We start from the raw sequence: 26805 nt of genomic DNA, 5'->3' as shown, positions 1-26805 counted from the left end.
TGGTAGCCACATTGTGTTGCTGAAAACCCACCATTAACCGGTCTAGTCAGAGCGCCAATGCAGGGACTGCTTTCCATTTTAAACTTGCACATCGTGGGTCAAGACCTCAGCAAGGGGGTGTTGCACAAAACTGAAGTTCAACGCAGGTGCTCCATCTGGGAACACAGGTGCCACAGTCCAGTGGGAGCCCAGGAACCTGAACCCCACCAGCCTGAGCCCACCACTCACAGACGCCGTGAGCACTGAGCCTGGCTCCGTCCTCCTCTCCAGCTCTGTGGTTGGTTTCTGCAAGCTTCCGGAGGTTTCAGGCTCTCAGTCTGCAGACGGCTCCGTGGCCTGGCTGGAGTCTGGAAGGAGCAAGGCGAGGGCCTGCTCTCAGCTGCTCATCCTCGCCTGCCTGGAGAGGGAGAGAGAAAGGGAGAGGGAGAGGGAGGGGGAGGGGGAGGGGGAGGGGGAGGGGCAGGGGGAGGGGCAGGGGAGACGGAGGGGGACGCCTATCAGCTGGGTCACTACCCCGGCTGAGACAGGGGCATCTCCGGAGTCAGGAGCAGGGGTTACCACTCACCCTGTGGGTGACCTCGAACAAGCCGCCCTCCCTCCCTCTGCCAAGGGGCGCGATTCCTCACCCCGAGGAATATGGCCTTTAAAACCGCAACTTCACCAGCCATCGCCAATAGCCTGGTGCTGTTTGTGCTTGTGTGTCTGTGAGCCTTCAGCCATCCTCTTTCTGGGAAATCTGGTACCAGTTCTCGAAAGCATCTGGCTCCCTTGTCCCACTGCTGGGCTCCAAGGCTGGATCTTCCTTTTAAAGATGGTCGCAGGAGGGTCCAAAGCACATTCCACCAGCCTGGTAGGGGAGAGGATGGGGGGTGGGGGGTGGGGGGTAGTGCCTCCGTCTGCGCATGCTCAGACCTGTCTTCTGCAGGGTGATGTCATCGACACTCCGTCCAGGCTGGAGGAACCCTGGGACTGCTCTGCCCGCTGGGGACCCTTGTGGGCTCAGCACCGGGGGCTCCTCTCCTGCCCGTGTTTCTCTGGAGTCTCCTTTTCATGTTTCACATGACCAGCTCACCTGTCACGCAGAAGTAAAATACATAGGCAGAGGCGCTTGGTCCTGTTTTCAGGGGTGTGATGGCTTTCCCAGGGGAATTCTAGACACATGGGGGAGGGGTGGGTGGGCTGGGCTGCTTGTTTCGGTATCATGCTTGGCACCGTGCCAAATCGACACTCCAAACATGCTTGTTGAGGTGTCAGTTGCCCTGGTTTTCAAAGATCTGATGTTGTAGGGATCCAATAAGTGGATTCTCAATAACAATAAATGATTAGGAACTTACTGTGAGTACTCACTCAGGTAGCCTGGCACCAAAACTAAGAGGATAATGTGGGAATTCTCTCCTGTACTCCTCGCAGTAATGTGTAATGTAGGTGCCATCATCTCTCAGTCTACCAATGAGAAAACAGTGGCTCATAGCAGCTCAATCAAGATGCCCAGATCATACAGTTGTAGGTAGTGGGGCTGGTTCAAGCCCACACTAAGTTCTTTCCCCCAATTCTTTTTTTCCCTAAAGTAATAAATAGTTTCTTACAAAACGCAAATGCTGGGGCAGGCATTTCATCTCATGGTTACACAACTGCATCCCACATCACACTGTGTGGCCTCTGGTCCCTGCTGAGCCCCTGCCCCCAGCTTCCTGCTAATGCACATCCCAGAAGGTAGCGTTGATAATTCAAATGGTTGGGTCCCTGCAACCCATGCGGGAGAGCTGGATTGAATTCCCAGCTTCTGGCTTTGACTTGGCTGTGGCCCGGGAGGCCAGTGGAGGATAGCCCAAGTGCTTGGCCCTGCACCCGCGTGGGAGACCGGGAAGAAGCACCTGGCTCCTGGCTTCAGATTGGCACAGCTCTGGCCTTGCAGCCGTTTGGGGAGTGAACCAACGGAAGGAAGACCTTTTTCTCTGTCTCACTGTCTCACTATCTATACCCCTACCTGTCAAAAAAAAAAAAAAAAATTGGTGTCCTGGATGGGTGCTACACATTGTGTATCAGAGTATCAGATTGCTATTTTTATATATTCGGTTTCGTGGATTGCAACATTTTTTTGCACCAAAATAAACACATTTAAAAATTATTTGAGGAAGAGAGAGGGAGAGAGAGAAGAATAAGCACTCCCATATGCTGGTTCACTTCCCAAATGCCAGCAATGGCCAGAGCTGTGCTTGGGCTACAGCAAAGGCTCCCGTGTGTGTAGTAGAAACCGAATCATGTGAGCCATCACCGTTGCCTCTCAGGGTTGGCATTGGTGGGAAGTTGGAGTTGATAGCAGGAGCCAGATGCACACATCTTAACTGCCTAGCTATGCCAAATGCCCCTTCAAGAAACTTATCTCTTAATTCCATTTTCCATGTACTTTTTGAAGTCCTCGAGTATGTCTGGCCATTGGCTGGGTATTCCGTCTCTCATCCCCTTCCGCCTCTAGGGGGAATGGGCTTGTTGCCCGAGATTAGCCTGGGGCTGGGAAGGGAGAACAAGGGTGGAGCCCAGCTTCGTGTTGAAGAAAAACAGTGTGTGTTTCAATGGGAGTCTATGCATCATCCATAGTGTACCTTCCAAGTTGAGTTATCAGAGTCTAGGTGTGCTTTCAAAGCTATTCTGTAACTCTGAGTAAACTGTGATATGCAAGTATGTTCTGTCTGGTAATGATTTAACTGGCTTCCCTCCACCTCCTTGGAAAAACCAGTTTTGTGTCCATTTGCAGCTCATCCCACATGGTTTTTCTCACATGGATTTTTTTAATGTTTTCTTTGATCCACTTATAACATCTGCTTGCGTGCCGCATGTCATGTGAGTAAACTCTACATGTTTATTTTTACATTTGTAGAAGAATTGTGATTTTACCTTTTTTCCAAAACTGTCTTCTAACATCGGGTGCATTTATTTGCTTTGGGTGGAGGGGTGGTGCCACGAAAACAGATGTCCTTAGGTGGCCCTGAGCACTCTCTACACAGCAGGCTGGGCTCCGAGCACGGTGGGGCTTGGGGGCTGGGCTTGCCTGCACGGGGCTTTTGGTGTGACTTCTGGCAGAGAGCCAGGACCATACGGTGAGTGAGGCCCAGTCTATGGGTTTTGTTTGAGCCAGGCGATGGAGGGGTTCTGCTGAGATTGGACTGTAGGCTGGGGCTGAATTTCTCACCTTGCTCTAAGGTGTATTTCTGATAGGGAAGTCAGCGAAGAGGGCTGGGAAGCTCGGAGCCAGATTTAAATTGATGTGGGAAAATGAAGAAGGCCAAGTGTCTTGCATCTAAGACTTAGAGACCCAGTGCCGTGTCTGCTGCCCTGGGCGGTTTGCCTGGGCTTGCAGCGAGCTTTCGTGCCGCCTCAGTCTGTGCTGACTCACTGTACCTGCAGTCCTTTAGAAGACAGGGCACCGCGAAGAAAGGGAAGGATGTGGAAGGGGATTTTAAGGATCCTACTTCAGCCTTACAGTGACTAAACCAGCAGCAGCAACAATTGCAACACGAGCAACTTCCCGAAACAAACTCTCCAAATTCAGCAACACTTCCAAGAGAAAAGAGGGGTTCACGGGACTGTTGAGTAGGAAATTGGGATGGCCGTATGTAGGCCTGACATGCACGGGCCAGCGTGATGGACAGGGAATGGGACAGGCTGACCTGACAGCTAGGAAAACAACAGACTATGTTCAGAAATTAAGAGCATTTTGGAGGGGGTGACTTACCGCCCCTGGGCAAGAGGGCTGGAACCTTGACTCATCTGAGATGCTGGGGCAGTGGCAGCCCTGGGTGGCTAAGAAATGACGGAGCTGCAGACAGGCCCCAGGGTTCACAGTGCATGTGCCTTGGATGGCTGACTGAGGACTGCAAAATACACCCGGACACATCTTTGGGCACCTGTCGGAGAGAATGGGGTTGTTCTAGCTCCTTCCAGAGCTACCATGTGTGGGACTTGAAAGCCAACGTAAGTCCTTTGACTTGGAAAGTGAGAGACCGAATAAAGGACAAGGGTCAGGATATATTCCAAAATGGAACGCTGGCCTATCACGTGCAGTAGCCACGCAGGAAACCCACTCGTATCCCTAGCAACCAGCTCAGGAAGCCAGCCTGCTCTAAACCAGACGTGGAGGAAACCAGTGGACTTCTCTAGCAATGGGCCCAGGAGACCAAACAATAACCCCAGTCACAGCTGGCCCCAAACCAGTGCTTGGTTAGTAACCGAGAGCTACTCTAGCTTTTTTTTTTTTTTTTTTTTTTTGTTTGTTTTTTTAAGTGTCTCGGCCAATTTATGAAGTTCACGAGGGAATATAATCTTGGTAGTGACCTGACATGGTATTGGGTATGACTATTGCTTTTAAGAAAGAAGTTCCATATGGAAAATTTAAACACTTTTTTACAATAAGGTTAAGAACTTTTGAAGTGGAAAAAATTGCATTAAATTAAAGAGTAAAGTTAGAAGATGATAATAAGCAGGATTAATGTTATTTCTCAGTTTTATTGTCACACCTTAAATGGCTACACCAACAAAAGAGAGAAGTGGTGTAGGAGGTGAGAATGTGGAGTGGAGAGATGCTGAGAAATGCTTTATTTACTGACATATATGATGTACAAGTTATATATGTGTGTCATCTATATCTTTATTTGATTTTCTTTTCTTTTTTTTTTCTTTTTTTTTTTTTTTTTGACAGGCAGAGTGGACAGTGAGAGAGAGAGACAGAGAGAAAGGTCTTCCTTTTTGCCATTGGTTCACCCTCCAATGGCCGCCGTGGCTGGCGCGCTGCGGCCGGTGCACTGCACTGATCCGATGGCAGGAGCCAGGTACTTATCCTGGTCTCCCATGGGGTGCAGGGCCCAAGCACCTGGGCCATCCTCCACTGCACTCCCTGGCCACAGCAGAGAGCTGGCCTGGAAGAGGGGCAACCGGGACAGAATCCGGCGCCCCGACCGGGACTAGAACCCGGTGTGCCGGCGCCGCAAGGCAGAGGATTAGCCTAGTGAGCTGTGGCGCCGGCCTGATTTTCTTTTTTAAGATTTATTTATTTACCTGAAAGTCAGAGTTACACAGAGAGAAGGAGAGAGGCAGAGAGAGAGAGAGAGAGAGAGAGAGAGAGGTCTTCCATCTGCTGGTTCAATCCCTAGTTGGCCACAACGGCCAGAACTGCACCGATCCCAAGCCAGGAGCCAGGAGCTTCTTCCAGGTCTCCCATTCGGGCGCAGGGGCCCAAAGTCTTGAACCATCTTCTACTTTTCCAGGCCATAGCAGAGAGCTGGATGGGAAGAGGAGCAGCCGTGACTCGAACTGGTACCCATATCGGATGCCAGTACTGCAGATGGTGGCTTAACCCGCTAAGCCACTGCGCCAGCCCCATCTATATATGATTTTCCAGGTGAGTCAATGGGACGATTGATTCAACTCACAGCAACTTACCACCCTGCAACCTTTTCTAGGACAAATGTATGGTGACAGAGTAGAGAGTAAAAGAGAATATTAGCCAGCATTCAATAATTGACAAGATTAGAAATTGCGAAGTTTGGGACATTTTCTCAACCATGTGCCGGTCTGCAATGTCCACATGAAGCAGATGAAGCTAACAGGAACAGCGAAAAGGAAAGTAGAATCTGAGTCAGGACAAACTCAGAGCAATCTCCTTGGGCAGCTTAGACCATCCTTCTGAGCCCAGCGTCTTGAGCTGTAAATGAAGCCTGCTAAATCCTTGCCTATTTCAAGAGACCAAAGAATAAAATGTATGAACATTATTTCTAAACCGGGAAGACCGGGACAAGCGTATTTCTCTCTTCAGCTGACATAATATTTGTACTTATTTGTGGGACACTGTATTGTAACGTGGCGTGTCTACAATGGGTAATGATTCAATCAAGGTAAATAGCATTTCCATTCCCTCAAATATTAGCATTTTTATGTGTTTGGGATCTTCCAACTCTTTCCCTGTAGTTATTTTGGAATGGCTAATTAATTGTTGTAGACTGTGGTTACCCTACCATTGTGGAACATTCAAAATATTTCCCTTTCTAACTGTGTTTTGGTGCTAACCCTCTCACCTGCCCTTCCAAGTCTCCAGTGACCTCTAGTCTAGGGTCTACTTCTGTGTGATCAACTTACTTAGTCTCCACCAATGAATGAGAACATGCAGCACTTTTATTTCTGCACCTGGCTTATTTTATTTAACACAATAACCTCTAATTCCATCCATGCTACCATAAATGATAGAATTTTTCTTTTTTCATGGCTGAATAATATTTCATTGAGCGTATACATCACTCTAAAAAACTGCATTCATCTATCAGTGCACACATTGGTTGATTCCATGTCTTGGCTTTTGTGCATTGTCCATTGTGCTGCACACTTTGACATAATTATAGTCATATAATTATTCATAATTATTATGAAACACCCAGAAGTGGGATTTCTGGGTTGTATGATAGTTCTATTTTCAGTTTTTTTAGGAACCTCTATACTCTTTTCCATAATCACTGTACTAATTTATATTCTCACCAACAGTGTATAAGACTTCCCTTTTGGGGCCAACGCTGTGGCACAGTGGGTTAAGGCCCCAACCTAAAGCGCTGGCATCCTATATGGGCATTGGTTCGAGTCCCGGCTGCTCCACTTCCGATCCAGCTCTCTGGTATGGCCTGGGAAAGCAGTGGAAGATGGCCCAAGTCCTTGGGCCCCGGCACCCACGTAGGAGACCTGGAAGAAGCTCCTGGCTCCTGGTTTCAGATCGGCGCAGCTCTGGCCGTTGCAGCCATCTGGGGAGTGAACCAGTGGGTGAAGGACCTCTTTCTCTCTCTGTCTCTACTTCTCCCTATAACTCTGTCTTAAAAATAAATAAAATAAATCTTAGAAAAAAAGACTTCCCTTTTCTCTGCATGCTCACCAGCCTCTGTTATTTTTTGCATCTTTTGGGTAATAGCTATTTTAATTGGCATGAGATGATACCTAGTGATTTTTATTTGCATTTTCCTGATGACTGGTGATGTTGAACATTTTTTCATATACTTGTTGGCCATTTGTATGTCTTCTTGTGAGAAATGACTTTTTAGATCATTTGCTAATTTTTAGGTTGGATTATCTGTTTTCCTTTTAGTTTCTACATTTTTTGTCTTTGTTTTCAATTTACAACTGCTATGGTTTGGATGTGGTTGGTAACCCAAAGGCCCATATATTATAGGCCTGGTCCTCAGTGTAGGGATGGTGGGACCATTGAGAGGGAGGTTCTTAGATTGTTGCAAGTGTGTCTTTGCGAGGGATTAAGGTAATTCTTGTGGGTCACTGAGTTCTTGAGAAAGTGAGTTGTTGTGAGGGTGAGTCCAAGCTCTGAATCACTCTCTGGCTTCCTGTCTCATCATGCTCCCTCTCACATACACACATGCATTGTGAGACCATTTGCCAGGAGGTTCTAATGAGAACCAAGCCAATGTGGACACGATGCCCTCAAACTTCAGAAGTGTAAGATAAATAAACACGTCTTCTTTATAAATGTCCCTAGCCTCAAGTATTTCATTCTAGTAACAATAACAAAAAAATGGGATAATATGTCAACCAATCAGAGAAAGGCAAACATTCTCCCCTAACCAATCAGCTAGGTTGTCCCATTTCTACCTGCCGCTCTCCAATCAGGGCACACCTGACATCATTATCTCTTCTTTCCACTCTATAGACTTTTTTTTTTTTTTTTTTTTTTTTTTTGACAGGCAGAGTGGACAGTGAGAGAGATAGAGAGAAAGGTCTTCCTTTTGCCGTTGGTTCACTCTCCAATGGCCGCCGCAGCGGGCGCACTGCGCTGATCCGAAGGCAGGAGCCAGGTGCTTCTCCTGGTCTCCCATGTGGGTGCAGGGCCCAAGCACTTGGGCCATCTTCCACTGCCTTCCTGGGCCACAGCAGAGAGCTGGCCTGAAAGAGGGGCAACCGGGACAGAATCCGGCGCCCTGACCGGGACTAGAACCCGGTGTGCCGGCGCCGCAAGGCGGAGGATTAGCCTAGTGAGCCGCGGTGGTGGCTCTACTCTTCTACCTGCCTTTTTTCTCCGCTAAAACGCAAATAACAGTGCCGACTCCCGTGCGTTAGCAAACTCTGAACAAAGTCTCTTCTTGTCCTCTGGATAGTCTTCGTTTTATGTCTGCACAAGCTGGATCAGGACCTGTGAAGAGATCTGGAACCAAGTGGGCCAGGCCAGCTCAGAGAGAGCCTGACCTGACCGACTCTCAGAGGAAGTGGGAGCAAGAGGGGAGGGAGGAATCAGTGGGGGCTGGAGAGGAAGTGGAACAAGGCTGGGGGAAGATTTTAGGGGCTCTGGGGAGAGATGAAGGATTTCCACAAGGGCCTCTGTCCTGACCACTGCAAGGCAGTTGTAGAGTGGGGCCCTGAAAGCGAGCCGTGGAGCCAAGGGGCGCCAGGGCCTGGCAAACAGGCCTGCGTGGCTGCCCTCGGAGGTCCCAGGCATGTGCACAGGGGCTGGGACCAGGAAGAGGAGATCCACATCCATGAGCAGAAGGGAACTCAGGCCAGGTAGAGATGGCATGAGGGGGCTGGTGACAGACTTTTTTTTAAAGTAAAAAAATGATTTTGAGAATGGGCACTTAGCCTGGAGGTTAAGATACCTTTGTCCCACATCAGAGTGCCCGGGTTCAATACCAGGCTCTGGATGCTGACTCCAGCTTCCTGCCAATGCAGTGGAGATGGTTCAAGTAATTGTGCTCCCGGCCATAGCAGGCATTTGGGGAGTGAACCAGCAAGTGGGCGCCACCCCCCCACACTGTGTGTGTGTGTTTGTATGTGTGCATTTGTCTCTCTGTTTCTGAAATAAAATAAAAATTTTGACCTAATTTCAGACCTAAGGAAAAGTTGCAAGAATAGTAAACAGAATTTCTACCTTATTCATCCAGATTCCTTCTTTGCTAACATTTTATTATATTCATTTTTTCCTTCTTCTCTCTCTCTCCTGTGTGTGTGTGTGTGTGTGTGTGTGTGTATTTGTATTGTTTCCTTTGAATCGTTTAAAGGTATAAACAGGTACTCCACTTTTCTCTTAAATACTTCAGGGTATATTTCCTGATGATAAAGAATTCTCATGGACCTTCAAAAAGATATATCTATATTATGAGAAAATGAAGCATGGATTTAAAAAAAAAAACCTTTTGATCCCAAAATGAATGTTATTTTTAATGCTATTTTCCAGGAACGTTTTGGAGTCCTCTTGAGTTGTCTAACATACAGGACATTTGTGGATTTTTCCATAGAGATTCGTCCCGTGCTTTCTATCTGGCATTTGCTCATGGGTAGATGCAAGTTTGTGCCTTGGGTGGACACCACGATCTTCTCAGTGTACGAGGCAATGAATTGACTTTCAAGTCGTGTAGCATCTGTGTGTGATGTCACAACCTGCACACGTGGCCCTGAGATTACACTATAGCCAGGGGCAGCTAGCACTCCCGTTAGGAGAGGGCAGGCAAAGGGATCAGCTGGACTTCTAGTAAGAAATGCATGGCCCAGAGGAGGCTTCTGCCACCTGTCTCTCTACTGATCACTAGCTGAACTTTCAGTGGGTTTCATTAGTGCAAATAGTTGCCTGCTAATGCTCGTGAAATAAGTTAGAAATGGGCTCTCACGGCTGAGTATAAACACTCAAGACGAGTAGGTTGGCTAGACTTATGGAGCACCCCTCGTTCTTGCATAAACAAGACATCAGAATCCTCAGGGCTGCTGCCCTGTTCATTTGGCATCCGGCCCTGGCCCCTGGTAGATTCCGGTTGCCTAATACTGGCATGACTTTCGCTTAAATGAATAGTCCGTGCCTGAGGCTATCTACAAAGATGGAGCACTGGAAACTTCTGCAGCTTAGAGAACAGCATGTATGAGCAGTTTTTTTGTCCTTGCTTGCTAATGAAAGTTTACTCCAGAACAACATGTCTGTATGTGTCTCGGGCAAGAGTTGGCCTCAGACTTGGTAAGCGGGTAGCAAGTTAGCAGTGGGGAGAAGGATCAGCCTTCACCGTCTTCAGCCTTCTTCATCTTTTTTCTTTTTTCTTTTTTTTTTTTTTTGACAGGCAGAGTGGACAGTGTGAGAGAGAGAGACAGAGAGAAAAGTCTTCCTTTGCCGTTGGTTCACCCTCCAATGGCCGCCGTGGCTGGCGTGCTGCGGCCGGCGCACAGCGCTGATCCGATGGCAGGAGCCGGGTGCTTATCCTGGTCTCCCATGGGGTGCAGGGCCCAAGCACTTGGGCCATCCTCCACTGCACTCCCTGGCTACAGCGGAGAGCTGGCCTGGAAGAGGGGCAACCGGGACAGAATCCGGTGCCCCGACCGGGACTAGAACCCGGTGTGCCGGCGCCACAAGGCGGAGGATTAGCCTAGTGAGCCGCGGCGCTGGCCACAGCCTTCTTCTTGACTGCTCAACAGTGCTCCTTGGAGATTTGCTTGAGGGATGCTGGTGTCTCCTGTCCTTTGGTGTGACAGACAGAGCACAAAGATGGCACCACAGGTTGAGTGTCCCTTAGCTGAAGTGCTTGGGACCAAAAGTGTTTTGGGTTTTGGATTATTTTTCATCGGGGGGTGGGGTGGAATATTGGCACATACAAAATGAGATATTTGGGGGATGGAACCCAAGTCTACACACGAAATTCATTTTTATTTCATATATGCCTCATCCACGTAGACTGAGGTAATTTTATACAATATTTTAACGTATAAAATATTATACACGAAGCAAGGTGCCATGGTGAGGATTTTTCCACTTGTGATGATACCTCGATGCTCACACAGTTTTGGATTTTGGAGCATTCCGGATTTCAAGTTTTGGGATTAGGGCTACTCAACCTGCACAAGAGTGAAGTCCAGCTCAGGGCGTGGAGCTGTGATTCTCCAACTCAAAGAAGCGCCGGGATGCCCCTGGGCGTCTATTTTTTTTTTTTTTTTGACAGGCAAGGTGGACAGTGAGAGAGAGAGACAGAGAGAAAGGTCTTCCTTTGCCGTTGGTTCACCCTCCAATGGCCACCGTGGCTGGCGTGCTGCGGCTGGCGCACCGCGCTGATCCGATGGCAGGAGCCAGGTGCTTCTCCTGGTCTCCTTGGGCGTCTTTTAAAGGTTCTGATGCCCAGACCAACTGTGAGCTGTGGTGCTGATGGCTGAGTCTCCGGGTGATGACCAGGGCCAGCCAGGTGAGAGTGACTGGAGAAAGAAACCCGCCCTACAGGAGGTTAGCAAGCCGAGCCCTAGCTCCTGCCCCTGCAGAGAGAGGAGCCCTTGGGCTAGGAGAGACTGGAATGTTCTTCTAGGGGAGGATGTCAGGCAGGTGGGGGTCTTGTGCTGTGGACATCACCAGTGTGCTTGGCCACTTCACTTTTGGGGCATCTCCTTGCAATGCCCTGGAAGGGCCCAGGTGTCAACAATGAAGGAATTCGGCTCTGACAAGGAAGGCCTGGTTGGAGACTTGGGGTGGGGTCTGGCTCCAGACTGGTCAAATGCTGTCCTCATATACCTGCCTTTCAGCCAAGAGAGCAGCTTCCTGGCCATCGAGGGAGAAAGGCACCCATGGCGGGGAGAGAGCCATGTTTAAGTGTTTCTAGAAGCTTCCTCTGGAGGGTCAGGGTCTATCTCATGTCCAGTTGCATAGTTTCTCCTTTATGCTGCACATGGACTCACCATGGAGGGGGCTGTCCTGGTGCAGGGCTTTCAGCACTGGCACGGCTCTGCCCTTCCCCGCTGGGGCCCTCAGCAGGGAGCTAACAACCATGGCCTTGCCCGTGGGAAGGGAAAAGCCCTTTGGGGTGCCACTTTCTGGTTCTCGGGGCAGAAAGAGGATCCTGAAAGGACAAAGGCAGTCACGGTCCCCTCCCTGACTGAGGAGGAGGTCAGCAGGGCTTTGGGTTCAAGTGCTTGCTCCAATGCCCATAACTGTTGAACTTTGGGGATAACAGCCAAGGTTCCTGGGTGACGGGATTTGGGAATGTGGGCCCTCTGGGAGTGGAGCCTGGGCTGGGGACACAGTGTGTGTGGGGGGCTGCTCTGGGAGGGGAGGGAGGACAAGAGAGTATGGGGGAGGAAGCTGGGAGCAAGGGGTTGGGTGAGCATCTACAGGATCTACAGGAAGAAGGCTTGAGGGCAGGTCTGGGCCTCTGGTCTGCAGATAGCACGGCCAAGGCCAGCAGGTGATGGTGGGGAATGACCATCCTGTTGTGCAGCTCCAAGGGTAGCATCTTGAGTTTGGCTGCTAAGGAGACCACCAGGGACCCCTCTCTCTGCAGGACAGGGGTCAAGTTCTGGTTCAACTGTGGTCATGCTACTCAGTGGGCAATTGGGTGCTTTTAGGAGTCTTTGTGTGGCCAAGAGCATTGCTGGGGTGGTGAGAAGTCCTGTGGACTCAGAATCCCTGACCCCCTGCGGTGTCTTGCAGGTGTATGTGTGTCAGCACCTCCCGCCCAGTGCTTACAACCCTCTGTGTCCCAGGCAGGAATTGTTAGGGCCCCATCTCTCTGACTTTTCAGCTCTGCCCACCCAATCAGAGCAACCAGTTTTAAAGATTCCCCACTATGAGAACAGGGTGCTGAGGAACATAGAACGGCCCGGACTGGGTACAGGTGTCACTCAAAGATGGACTTGCAGCCCCTGGCAATTAGGGGAGGTGCTTGAGAAGGTCAGGAGCAGAGGCCAGGCCATCTGGGGCAGCAGGGGATTGAGCTGTGGGTTGGGGGTGGCGCCTGAGCCTGGCACGAGAAGGGAGCGGATCTTGGGATCTCTTTCCTGCATGGAGCATCAGGCCAACCACACATGTGATGCATTGAGCCTGGTGCCTGCAGCGTAAGGCGAGCTTGTGAGCCGCAGTTCCTCCTGCTTCCTTTCATGGGAACAGGGACATGGGGGAAGGCTGGTCGTGAGGATGGAGGATCAAGGATCTGCTTCCCTAGGGCCCCAACCCAAGCCGAGCCCAGGACCACTCCACAGATGCTAGGATGTGTCCAGAAGGGGAAACAGACCGTTTACCACCTGCTGCTTCCCAGCTGCCTGCTGCCACCTTGCTCACCCGCCTCTTCCCCCACAGATATCACCACCTTCCGAGCACCTGGCCAAGGTCCTGGCCTCTGGCTTTGCTTCCCCCGAGGCCTTCTGCAGATGTCTGTGAAGAGTCTGTAATGCCGCTTGCGCAGGTCCCAGCCTGCCCCGGGAGTGGGACTTGGCAGGAGCAAGGTCAGAGGCTGGCGCGGCTGAAGCCATCCTGGGCCAGTTGCTAGGGCTCCCGAAATTCCCCCTGCATGAAATCTGCTGGGCTCCTCCATCTCCCAGCGTGGGGCCTGCGGATGGGGGCCGAGAATCCAGGCAGCCCAGGCTGGGAGATGGGCAGATGGTTCTGTTCCCAGTGGAGTCTTCCTTCTAGGAACAGCCGTCTGGGTTCTCTCATACTTCAGGCCGGCTTCGTGTCCTTCACGTTAACTAGTTGATGTTTACTTGGCTAACATCATATTGCTTTCCTTTCTTGCCCAGACTGTTCTGAAAGCTGATTTAATCCTGAAATCTCCCTAAACGGAGACTACTATTGTCTCCATGGTCTAGAAGGGAAAACCAAGGGACACAGAGCTGAAGCCTTGCGCCCAGCCATGAACTAGTAGAGCCATATTCACCCCTGCACTTTAAGCCACAAACTACACTGGTGCTAGTGTCTGGTAAACTGGCCTGAATCAGTGATTCTGCTTTGTGTGGGTTTTGGCCCCGCTCACACTCACCAGGAGCCTCTATCTCTAAGGGGTATGTTCAAGCCCAGTAGTGCAGATTTTTTTTTTAAACTAAAAAAAAAAAAATCATTTATTTAGGGCCTGGTGTTATGGCATAGCAGGATAAGCCTCTGCCTGCAACACTGGCATCCCATAGGGGCACTGGTTCAGGACCTGGCTACACCACTTCTGATCCAGTTCCCTGCTAATGTGTCTGGGAAACCAGTGGAAGATGGCCCAAATCCTTGGGACCCTGCATCCACATGGGAGACCCTGATGAAGCTCTTGGCTCTTGGCTTTGGCCTGGCCCAGCCCCAGCTGTTGCAGCCATTTGGGGCATGAATCAGCAAATAGGTCTTTTCTGTCTGTCTGTCCTCCTCTCTGTCACATTAAAAAAAGATTTATTTATTTGAAAGGGAGAGAGAGAGAGAGAGAGAGCCAGCCATATCTTCCATCTGCTGGTTAGGGCTGGGTTAGGCCAAAACCAGACATTTTACTGGGGTCTCCCATGCAGGTGGCGGGTACCCAAACACTTAGGTCTTCGCCTGCTGCCCATTCATGCACACTAGCAGGAAATTGTATTGGAAGTGGAGCAGCTGGGCCTTAAACCAGCACTCTGATACAGGATCCTGGTGTTGCAAGTGGTGCCCTAACCCACTCTGCCATACTGCTCGCCCCCAGCAATGCAGATTCTAATTCTGGAGCAGGGCGAGGGGCAGCACTTCCAGTGAGTTACAGTGGGGCTGTGCCAGGTCTGGGACCCAGGGCTGACCCGGTGTGCTGACCAGGCTCATGAAGAGCAGGTTTGGGGAGGGCCTCTCACCCGCCTCCCTGGGAAGATGTTTGGCACTGGCCTCATTCCACTTGGCAGGAGCAGCAGTCACTCACTTCTTGATGGAATGTAATAGGCTCAACCCCAGTGAATGAAACAGAGCTTACAAAAGGACAGTGGTAAACAAACCCCGCCCATCTCCGCAGGGTACAAGCCATTCCTGAAGGAGCAGCTCTGTTGCTACATGCCGAGGAGCCGGGATGGTTTCAGTCTTGTTAGTGATGTTTACCGTGTTTTATCATCTGTTTTGGTCTTCTGAGAATATAGGTGGACAACCAATAAAACGTTGTCTATTCCATTCCCTTAGGGTGCTTACCCAGCCCCCACCCCCACCGTGGGGGAATGGACGCCCAGTTCCAACTGGAAGTACCAAAGTGTGTTAGTTGTGAGGGGTTGCCATAACAAAGCACCGCAAAGCGAGTGGCTTGGAACAAGGAGTCCTAGAGGCTTGACGTCCAGGGTCAAGGCCCGGATGGGGCCCTTCTGTCTCTCTGCTGGCTCTTGGGGAGGATCCCTCCTCACCTCACCTCTCCAGCTTCCGGTGTTGATGTCCCTCTGCCCATAGAGGCGTCACTGAGTCACATCAGGAGTGTCCTGGATGTCTTCACATCATCTTTCCCCTGTGCCTGCCCATCTGTGTTTATAGCCGCCCCCCCCACCCCCCGTAAGATTTATTTATATGGGTCAGCGCTGTAGTGTACTAGGTTAACCCTCCGTCTGAGGCGCTGGCATCCCATATGGGTGCTGGTTTCTGTCCTTGCTGCCGGTTCCTGTCTTGGGGGCTCCTTTTCTGATCCAGCTCTTTGCTGATGGCCTGGGAAAGCAGTGGAAGATGGCCCAAGTGCTTGGGCCCCTGCACCTGTGTGGGAGACCCAGAAGAAGCTCCTGGTCCCTGGCTTTGGATTGGTCTAGCTCCGGCCATTGCAGCCATTTGGGGAGTGAACCAGCAGATGGAAGACTTCTCTGCCTCTCCCTCTCTCCCTCTCTGTAACTCTGCCTCTCAAATATTTTATTATTATTATTATTATTTATTTATTTGAGAGGCAGAGTTACAGAGAGAGAGGCAGAGAGAGATCTTTCATCCACTGATTCACTCCCCAAATGGCTGCAACAGCCAGGGTTGGGTCAGGCTGAAGCCAGGAGCCAGGAACTTCTTTGGGGTCTCCCACTTGGGTACAGGGCCCCAAGAACATGGGTTATATTCTGATGTTTTTCCAGGTACATTAGCGGGGAGCTGGATCAGAAATGGAGCAGCCAGGACTCGAACCAGTGCCCATATGGGATGTTGGTGCTTCAGGTGGTGGCTTAATCCACTGAGCCACAGCCCTGGCCCCACTGTTTTTGGAATCAGTCACATTGGACCTAATGACCTCATCTTCGCTTCATATCCTGTGGGGAAATACTATTTCCAAAAAAGGTTTGCATCTTGAAATACTGGTGTTGGGGAGGGGACGGGGCTTCAACAGCTGTTTTCGGGGGATATAATTCAACATAGACCCTGTGTTACCTTTGACAAGTTACTTAACTGGTGTGTAGCTCAGTTTCTTTATCTGGACAACAGGGCCATTCATACCCCGTATACCATCCTCATAGGCTGTTGGGATGGTGAAATAAGCCAATATGTGAATAAAGGGCTTGGGACAGAGTCAGGCATTAGTAATTGTGTGAGAGCTGCTCTGACCATGACCCTCTTATTGGAGTTGCAGGAAACCAAGCCCTGGGAGGCTGAGGCACTTGCCAGAGGTGTCCAAGCTGGATTAGGAACTTAAGATTGCCTGAACCCAGACACAGCTCTGGGACAGGCCTCTGTCAAGACCAGTGTTGTGTCCCACGGCCTGGCCCTGTGCAGCCAAAGGGGTATTTGGGAGATAATTAGGTCATGCATGTGATTAGAGTCCCAATAAAAGGATCCCGTATAATATTACAATTAGATCGGAAGAATAAGTCCTGGGAGTGAATATGATAAATAGTAATGCACTATGATTTAAAAGTAAATAGAAGACAGCATTTTTAAAAATGTATTCACTCATCATAGAGAAATGATGGATAGGCTGATTACCATAATTTGATCATTACACAATATACATGTGAATCAAAACATCACACTGTACTCCACAAGTATGTAAAAGTATTATGTGTCAATAAAAAATAAAGATAATTTAAAAATAAAAGGGGGGGTCCTAGAGAACTCTCTCACTCTCTTTTTTTCTCCAAAGATTTATTTATTTACTTGAAAGAGTTACACAGAGAAGGAGAGGCAGAGAGAGAGAGAGAGGTCTTCCATCTGCTGGTTCACTCCCCAGTTGGCTGCAATGGCCGCAGCTGGGCCGATCTGAAGCCAGGAACCAGGAGCTTCCTCCGGGTCTCCCATGTGGGTGCAGGGGCCCAAGGACTTGGCCCATCTTCCACTGCTTTCCCAGGCCATAGCAGAGAGCTGGATTGGAACTGGAGCAACCGGACTTTTGAACTGGTGCCCATATGGGATGCTGGCAGTGCAGGCGGCAGCTTTACCCACTATGCCACAGGGCCAGCCCCTCACCCTCTTTCCAACATGCGAGGACTCCATAAGAAGTGGGCAGGCTGGCGCTGCTGCTCAATAGGCTAATCCTCTATCTGCAGTGCCGGCACACCAGGTTCTAGTCCCGATCGGGGTGCCAGATTCTGTCCCGGTTGCTCCTCTTCCAGTCCAGCTCTCTGCTGTAGCCCGGGAGTGCAGTGGAGGATGGCCCAGGTCCTTGGGCCCTGCACCCACATGGGAGACCAGGAGAAGCACCTGGCTCCTGGCTTCGGATCGGCGCAGTGCGCTGGCCATAGCGGCCATTTGGGGGGTGAACCAATGGAAGGAAGACCTTTCTCTCTGTCTCTCTCTCACTGTCTAACTCTGCCTGTCCAAAAAAAAAAAAAAAAAAAAAAAAAAAAAAAAGTAGTTGGAAGTCTGTCAAGAACATTCTGGAAACAGGTCCAGGCCAGGGGTGTGTTCTGAATAGAAGACACCTGGAACACATAGTTATGATTTGTTATCTGTGCGTCATCACTTTACGGTGCATAGCTTTTCCTGAAGTGTGTGATGTGTAGTCTCTGCATTTTGTGGTTTTTACTTAACCGCCCTTTTTCCAAGAGATGGAATCAGAGTAAAGTTCACCATGATCCTGTTACAAAAATGTCAGCATCAAGGCACCTCTAGTTTTCCTGGATCAGTGTAGTCAGTTCAAGGCTTGGAAGCCCAAGGGTGAGAAAATATACTCCCAAGGATGGAGACCCAGTCCACTGCGGAGTCACATTGGAATGGCTCTGCCTGGAGGAGAGGACCTGCCTGGGGAGGGGTCCTAGTGCGTCTCACAGGTGGGAATGAAGATAGTTACTTGTGGACATCTCAATCATTGTTGCTTTTCTCCACTGCAATGGGAATCCTTAGTGCCTAGAACAACTCTGCACATAGAGCAGGTGCGCAAAACATGACATACTAGTAGTCGGAATGAACGAACACGTGAGGAGGCTGACCTAGATCTTGGCTTAGTGGGAATTGGAGTCCGATGCCCCTAGTTCCCCTGAGTGGACCCTAAGTTCACCAAAGAAGCACAGTTATGCAGGAGGCCCACTCAGATCTCTTCTGCCAGCCCTGGCCTCACTTTTTGTCTCAGTCACTGTCGTCTGTGACTCAGCTTTGTAATTTATTTTCCCTCCCCATTCACTTGCCTTTTTCTCTCTGCAAGAGTCGGAGGCACAGGTCACAGAGAATGTAAGTGGTTTAACTCTCAACCCTAGCAGGCCACACATTAGCAACACCTGGGGAGCTTCAGAAGGCTTCATTGTCCCTGCACCACTCTCTCAAGGTCTCCACAGGTGTGAAGGGGCGATCTGGGCATCAGGGCTTCCAGTGAGCTTCCTGGGCTGAGCATCTGGGGCAGAACCACTTCAGTAGTGTTCTTTCAAGCTTTCTGAACCTCAGAGTCACCCGGGGAGCTTATTCACCACAAACTGCTGCCCCTACTCTGCTTCTGATTCATTCTTCTGCACTGCACCTGAGGCTACGCAGCTCTAACAAGCTCCCAAGCCATAGGGCTCTGCCATGGCCACGCCGAAGACCTTGACCTTGACCGTGAGAGTTTCCTGCCTCCTGACCCTGCTGTCCTGGCTCTTCTCTTCCTCTCCCTGGGGGTACTCGTGTTCTTCTCTACACTAGACTCTGGGTGATCCCTCCCAAGATGTAGGAAACAAATGGATTACTTTTCTCAGCCCAAAGGGGATTGGGAGGCTCTTGGTCCATTTTCTGTAGCTACAACACCACCCTGGAAGCTGGGTCATTTATAGAGAATAGATGTGTCTTTGGTGCATAGAAATAAGAGCAGGGCACTGGAATGGTGAGGGCCTTCTTGCTGAGAGACAGCATCCAAGGGGAGACTGAGCAAGTGTCCGAGCTCGGGTCTGCCTACCTGTGTGTGTGTGTGTTTCAATGTTAACATTCAAGAGGCAGAGTGAGAGAGAGATTGAGATCCTAGGTGCTGGTTCACTCTCCACATGCCTGCCATGGCTAGGGCTGGGAAGGGGCTAGAATCAGATGCCAGCAACTCAGTTCAGGTGTGTGCCTTGTGGCCATTACACTGCCTCCCAGGGTCTGCATTGACAGAAGCCAGAGCCAGGAATAGAACCTCTAACGTGGGGCACCAACATGTTTACAGCTCCTAAAGCACAGGCCAAATGCCCACCCCTCCCCCTCTTCATCTTCCTATAAAGCCAACAACGCCATCAGGAGCTCACCTCATCCTAAGTACCTTACAAAGGCCCAGCCTTGCCCATGTTGTGGCACAGTAGATAAAGCAGGGGCCTCCGACGCAGGCTTCCTACATGGATGCTGCTTCCTGTGCTGCGAAGGCGCAGGGAGCAGCTGGAACTGAGAGCGAGGAGAAGGCCAGTGTCTGGGGAGAGCCTGGGGAAGGCTGGGGCCCCTGGGCTGTGCGCGGTGCTCACTGCTGCTTCCCTCTGGGTCTCCCTTGCTCTTAGCTCTTCGAATTGTGACCCTGCTGGCTCCCAGTGGGACATGGTGGCCCCTCAGCTCTTGACCTTACATGATTGATGTCTAGCACCTGAAAGGGAACAACTTCTGTCCTGTGGCGCAAATTAAAATTCCTAAGAAAAAGGACATGATGAGAAGCCGAATGTAGGGGTCAGCCCCTGGGACGCAAACATTCCCGGGACTTGGGGAGGGAGGGTCCTGTAATGCAGGGATTGTTAAATCGGTGAGGTGTGGCAAAGCTGACAGATCCGAGGGTGGCTGCCATTGAGGAATAGGTCGGTTATAGTCACAGGTCCCTGAGAGGCTGTGAGGGCCGCGGAGGGCCCAAGGGGAAGCTGGGGGCTGGGTTGGGAGGAGGAGGATCAGGGACACTGCCTTTATTATGGTTTTGAAGCAAATAAGAGGTGAGGCAGGGCGGGCAGGCTTAGCATAGGCTGGTTGGAATAATATCTGGGCTGTGGACGTAGAGGTGACCCTGGGGCTTGGGGTGCCTGACCTCGGATGATAAAGGCAGGGGCTGGTGGCCCAGGATGTGAGAGCCCCTTTAGAGGTGGTGGCTGGGCTGTGGGCTCCAGGTGGGTTGGTTTAAGAAGTTTGCATGTGGGTGAGTTGTTTGCTCCTCTCAGAAGAGTCTAGTTCTGGGGAGGGCAGTTCCTCCAGGGTCAGCAAGACCCCACGTATCAAAGCTTTAGGATACAGAAAAGCAAAGACATGGTTAACACAGGGTATTCGGCAGAACAATGGGGAATTGTAGGCTCTGAGCTGGACAGACATTAAAACAATATGCCTGGCCGGCGCTGTGGCTCAATAGTCTAATCCTCCGCCTGCGGCGCTGGCATACCGGGTTCTAGTTCCAGTCAGGGCACCGGGTTCTGTCCCGGTTGCTCCTCTTCCAGTCCAGCTCTCTGCTGTGGCCCGGGAGCACAGTGGAGGACGGCCCAGGTGCTTGGGCCCTGCACCCGCATGGGAGACCAGGAGAGGCACCTGGCTCCTGGCTTCGGATCAGCGCGGTGCGCCGGCTGCGGTGGCCATTGTGGGGTGAACCAATGGAAAAAGAAGACCTTTCTTTCTAACTCTCTCTCTCTCACTGTCTAACTCTGCCTGTCAAAAATAAATAAAAAAAACCGAAACAATATGCCTTACAGATCCCGTTAGAAGTCTTTCTCTTGGGGATGGGTATGGGTGCTGTGGTTAAGATACCACTTGCGATGTCCACATTCCAAACTAGATGGTCTTGGTTCAAGTTCAAGTCCCAGCTCTGCTGTGGCCTTCAGTTTCCTGCTCGTGCACACCTGGGAGGCAGCAGAGGATGGCTCAGGTAGGTGGGTCTCTGTCGCCCACGTGGGAGATGGGGTTTGAGTTCCTGGCCTCTGGCTTTGGTCTGGTCCATTTTAGGAGTGAACCAGTCAATGGGACTTCTCTATCTCCAGGTGTCTCTACCTTTCAAATAAAGATTAAAAAAGAAAACACATACAATGGCTAGTCCATCAATAGGCAGTGGTGTGTAACTGCCCTCATCTCTAGACCCTGCCAGTCTGCCCTGTGCCAGGAGAGGGAGCCTGGCTGCCTACCCTCCTGTTTCACTCTGGGTGTGTGGGGGTCTTTTCCCTGTACTCCATGGAGCAAGGGTGTCTGCAACAGCACGTGCCCACGGGCAGCAGTGTTAGAGTCAGCAGTGTTGGGCGAAGCAGCTCCATGGGGTGACCATGCCCAGCGTCATTTCCTGGGAGAGCTGCTGTGCCAGCCCAGGCCAGCACACCAGACAGGCACGGATTCCCCTGTGTGGCCATCACTCCAGCAGCCAAGGGCTGCTGAGCCTGCCCGTGGTGACCTGCCTCGGGGTAGATGAGTGTGACAAAGATGACGAATCAAAGCTTCACTCCCTGCATGACGCTGGCGTGCCTGACAGCTGGGCTAGCATGTCCCAGTGCACAGGTGGGGCTTCCATGAAGCTGTTGTTTTATGTAACACGGCCCATGCTGAGAAGGAAGTGTTGCTGTCGGGCCCTGCAGGCTGATTCAGGCACCATCAAATGCTTTTCAGAAGCGTGGGGCTCAGATGTCAGCTGAACCAAGCAAAATGTCCAGCGTGGTACTGACAGATTATTAGAAAGCAGAGGATTTAATGCCAAAAAAAAAAAAGTTCTGGAAGCTGGAAGATGATATGGGAGCTGGGGACAGGACAGCGGGAGTGGGCAGGGGCTGGAGGTGTGTGTGAGAAAGGCCCTTTGGGCCGGCGCCGCGGCTCACTAGGCTAATCCTCCGCCTAGCGGCGCCGGCACACCGGGTTCTAGTCCCGGTCGGGGCGCCGGATTCTGTCCCGGTTGTCCCTCTTCCAAGCCAGCCCTCTGCTGTGGCCAGGGAGTGCAGTGGAGGATGGCCCAGGTGCTTGGGCCCTGCACCCCATGGGAGACCAGGAAAAGCACCTGGCTCCTGGCTCCTGGCTCCTGCCATCGGATCAGCGCGGTGCGCCGGCCGCAGCGGCCATTGGAGGGTGAACCAACGGCAAAGGAAGACCTTTCTCTCTGTCTCTCTCTCTCACTGTCCACTCTGCCTGTCAAAAATAAAAAAAAAAAAAAAAAAAAAAGAAAGGCCCTTTGACCAAGACCCCTCCCAAAAGGCTGTGGGTGGAGACTTGAGGTTTCATTTCCAGATGAGTTATGCATATGAGAGTTGAGCCCTAAAGCATCTGTTTTCAAAACATAACGAACAATAGAGCCTGAAGCCTGTCACTCTGCTTAGGGACAGACAGCTCTTTAAATTTTACTGTACAGGGCCGGCGCCGCGGCTCAATAGGCTAATCCTCCGCCTAGCGGCGCCGGCACACCGGGTTCTAGTCCCGGTCAGGGCGCCGGATTCTGTCCCGGTTGCCCCTCTTCCAGGCCAGCCCTCTGCTGTGGCCAGGGAGTGCAGTGGAGGATGGCCCAGGTGCTTGGGCCCTGCACCCCATGGGAGACCAGGAAAAGCACCTGGCTCCTGGCTCCTGCCATCGGATCAGCGCGGTGCGCCGGCCGCAGCGGCCATTGGAGGGTGAACCAACGGCAAAGGAAGACCTTTCTCTCTGTCTCTCTCTCTCACTGTCCACTCTGCCTGTCCAAAAAAAAAAAAAAAAATAAAAAAAATAAAAAATAAAAAAATAAATTTTACTGTACAGAGACCTGCACAGCTGTAGTGACTGGAGTCTCCCTTCTTCAGCGCCAGGTGGAAGCAGCAATTACGGGCTAGGCAGTGGTGGGGGTGGGGGCTGGGCATGGCTCTGAGGGGAGCTGGAGTGAAGGGCAGCAGTTCCTTACAAACAAGCACACGGGGCCGGTGCTGTGGTGCAGCAGGTTAAAGCCCTGGCCTGCAGTGCTGGCATCCCATATGGGCGCCGGTTCTAGTCCCGGCTGCTCCTCTTCCTATCCAGCTCCCTGCTATGGCCTGAGAAAGCAGTAGAAGATGGCTCAAGTCCCTGGGCCCCTGCACCCATGTGGGAGACCCTGAAGAAGCTCCTCGCTCCTGGCTTCGGATTGGCACAGCTCTGGCTGTTATGGCTACCTGGGAAGTGAATCAGTGGATGGAAGCTATCTGTCTCCACCTCTCTCTGTAACTGTCTTTCAAATAAAATAAATCTTAAAAACAAAACAAGCACACACAATGCTTATGCTGTTCCCCAACTCCACCCCAACACAGCATGCACCTCCACACATCTGGGAACTGCAAGGTACAGGGTAGATCTCTCCCTGCCCCCTTTCTCTGGTACCACCTTTATTATGAGTCAAAAGTCAAATTCTAACAATCAGCTATTTGTACTTCCTACCAGCAGAAGCTGGATCAGAACCACTGGTAGGGGTGCTTGGTAGTAGGTCATTGAGGGGAGGGAAGGGAAATGTTGGAGGATGGGCTGGGGGTAGCTGTAGTCACCTTGGTGGGTGTTGGGGGTTGGCTAACATTAGGCACTGGTTGGGATCTAATAGTTGCTGTCCTATAGTTTTCCTTCTACCTCTTTCTGCTGAGCATGGTAGGGATAAATCTAGCATCAGCTCTCATAATGATGAGCCCTGTAGGTCATGGATGCCATGGGAATGATGGCTCCTATAACTCCAGACTGGAGTTTTGCTTCCATCCAAGCACCGTGTCAGCTGTCGGAACAAAGGTGCTGCATGTGAGGGTGACTGGACTGTGTCTGTGTGATCATCAGGATTTGGGATCTTCTCTGTCATTTTGGAGCAGATCTGAAAGCAACTGGGACTGGTGGTGGGAAAAATGGATCTGCTTATCTGGGAGGAGGATTGGTGTGGTGTTGCTAGCTCCTAGAGGAAGAATAACCATTGTGTGGCTCACTGACAGAAGGAAAGTCAAATTTCCTTCCCTGGAAATCTTTTCCCATCTGTCCCCCAGAACAGAGAGTGAGGGCCCACCTCCTGATGGGGCCCATCAGTGCCCTTGGAGGTCAGTTTCTTTCTCCCCAGGAAGGCAGAAGGGCGAGGCTAAGAATGCAGGGGCTTCCACCCTATGTGTGAAGATTTTTAGGATCAAAATGGAGTCACCTTTGTCAAACCCTAAAAAGGGTAATAATAAAGCAAAGAGATTGCAAAGGAAGGCATCTCACGCACACATGCCCCATAATTGAACTACCCCAAAAGACTCTGCCCAAACCACAACCCTGCACAAAGGTGAAAGGCCACAACAACCTTGCCCTAAAAACACTTCTGCAAAGATGTTTGCCTGACAACTTCCCATTTAATCCTTGACTAATGCTGCACTCGTTATTAATCCTCGTAGCTAAGGACGATTGTCTCAAAGTAACATATATAATCCTCCTTGTTTTGCCTTGAAAAACTTGCCCTTGCCTGGCGCTCCTTGAATATGCACATTGTCTACTGTTGCATGCACACTGCCTTTGCAAATCCATTCCTAAATAAATTCATTGTCTTTGGAGAATATTTGTTATTTAGGTTTCGACACATGCAAGGGAGACAGCAGGCCTCAGATGTGAGCCCATGGTGCTGATCTGGAGCCGTCTGAGCTCCAAGTCAGGGGGAAGGCTTGGTTGTGTGGATGGAAGAGCAGGAGAATAGAGCACTTGGAGTGTTGGGTGCCGGATTGGGCCTGGGCACCCGTGGGAGAAAGTAGGCACGGAAACGGGCCGGGTCCCAACTTCTCTGCCATCGTGTTCTGGATCCTGTGGAGGGTGGGTTGGAGGGCGAGTGGACAGTGGTGGTCAGGTTACGGGTGGATTCCCCAGAATTCTCATCCTTTCCAGTTTCTCTTCTAGAAGCTTGAGATGCGGAGAAGGAAGCCAGAGGAAAGGCAGCAACAGAAAAAGTCTTCTGCCATAAAGAGTAGATTTTGTTTTCTGAATTGAAATGAAATAAAATCCTGTATGCTTCAAAAGCTCTATGCCTACTGTCTCCCCCTTCTAGACAACCTGGGCTAGGTCTGGAAGGAACCGTGGTATTCCCACCCACAGAGTCATTTTCTCATGGTTTTGTTAAAGAATCCTAAAGCACAAACTGTGAGAGTTGGATCTTCGAGTTGAATACGAAGCCCAAAGGTGTCCTCATCCTAATTTCCTGAATATGTGAACGTGCTACCTTGTACAGCAAAGGGGACCTTGTGGATGAGATAATTCAGGATTTCAAGGTGGAACATTTACCCTGGTGTGTCAGCCAGTGTTTAGTTAGTACAATGAAATACTTGAGGTAACCAATCTTAAAAAGAGCTTACCTTGGCTATTGTTTTGGAGGTTCACAGTCCAAGATTGGGCAGGTCCCATTGAGTTAGCTGCTGCTGGTGGTGGTATATTTGCTGGAAGCTCAGAGCCTCACTGGCAAGAAAAAGCTCCTTTGCTGTCTATGTCCATGTAGTCTCATTAGGGTTAAGCCATCAGGATTTAATCAAGCGGCTTAACCCCAATGACCCAACCCAATCCCATCATCTCCCAAAGGCTCCACCTCCAAACAGCATAATCAAATTAAGTTTCCACTTTTGGTACCATTAACATAGACTTTCTGGACCAAACCTTTCACATATGGGTCTTTGGGATACAGTAAACCAAAGTCTTACCCAGGACTTGGTACTTGGGTTACCTTCATGGACTCTGATTGTAATATCAGGGCCCTTGTAGGAGGGAGACTAGATAGTCAAAAGAGGCAGCAAGTGATGCTGTAGGATCCACAAAGAATGAGGAAGCTTCTAGAAGCTGGGGAAAGCAAGGGAATGGATTGTCCCTCTGAAACCTCCAGGAGCAGCTCTGCACTGCCCACAGCTCGATTTCAGCCCCGTGGGCCGCATGTCAGACCATAGCCCTCTGGCACTGCAAGAGAACACAGGATTGACACCTGTGTGAGGCAGTGTGGTGCAGTAGCAATGGGAACCCATCACAAACTCCTCTTTCCCCCAACTGAAGAGGCTGAAGCCCATCTGCAGCCACTGTAATCCTTTTTAGTCATTAATTTCAAATTATTAATGAGAAAGGAATGTTCTTTCTCATGCCATTGTAAGTCAGAGGTAGACTTAACTTCTGTTATTATCCAGCTGCTCAGGGAAAGCCTTAATTGTCAGTTTTACGGGGCTTCATGATAATTTATCTTACGGATTTCATGACCATGTGTTCTGGAATCACGTTGATGGAGATCTGTTCTCTGATAAGAATGAGTGATGTCTGGGGATATTAAGGTAGAGTATTTGGAAATGAGCCTGTCCTACATGACTGGGGACAAACAGACCCTGTTATGACACACAGCACAGCAGCCAGCATACATTCTTTTCCTCTCCTTAAGCTCCCATCCCTCCTCATTGCACCTCCTGGCCACACATCCCATGGAAGGAAGGTGGGGAGCAGAACCTTGCCACGAGGGTTTTTAGAGGATGCTGCTGACCTCTGAACTAGGCCATACTTTGGAAAGAACAGCTAGGTCTAAGAAGTGAAGAAACATTGCCCCAGTCTTTGCAACAAACATCCTGGGAGGATTTTGAGATATGACAGAACATTCTGTACCTTGTTCACTTCCCATCAACTGGTGGGGAAATCCAAGTGAGCACGCTGCTGATGGTGGGGCCATCATAGTGTAGGCTATGAATGCAGATGGGCTGATGCAGAAAAAGTAGCCATTGCTTGTGAGCTCTATGCCAGGTTTGGGGACTTACGTCGGGCAACTGTTGGGTTCGAACATTCATTCTTGACTGGGCCATTGAAGCAATTCATGTGGCTCTCTGACTACATTTTCCCATAGAGAAAAAAGT

General features: G+C 50.5%; 1 long non-coding RNA gene across 2 annotated transcripts in view; it reads right to left on the bottom strand.

The window, feature by feature from the left end:
- Positions 1-877: 877 nt before the first annotated feature.
- LOC127487959 (uncharacterized) overlaps positions 878-26805 on the bottom strand; it is a 30017-nt gene continuing 4089 nt past the window's right edge. Inside the window, exons 1-5 of one of the 2 annotated variants that reach the window (XR_011386444.1) lie at positions 25650-25916; positions 25288-25387; positions 3734-3905; positions 1335-1443; positions 878-1072 (exon numbers count right to left, since the gene is read on the bottom strand). This is a non-coding gene — a long non-coding RNA (uncharacterized lncRNA). Of the gene's footprint in view, positions 1073-1334; positions 1444-3733; positions 3906-25287; positions 25388-25649; positions 25917-26805 lie in introns of those variants that run through there. The other variant, XR_007915292.2, reaches the window with a different exon arrangement.

The sequence above is a fragment of the Oryctolagus cuniculus genome, chromosome 2 (genome assembly GCF_964237555.1).
Source record: "Oryctolagus cuniculus chromosome 2, mOryCun1.1, whole genome shotgun sequence".
In the NCBI taxonomy this organism is placed as follows: Eukaryota; Metazoa; Chordata; class Mammalia; order Lagomorpha; family Leporidae; genus Oryctolagus; species Oryctolagus cuniculus.
Note: the sequence above shows the minus strand (reverse complement) of the source record. Positions and strands in the feature narration are given on the sequence as shown.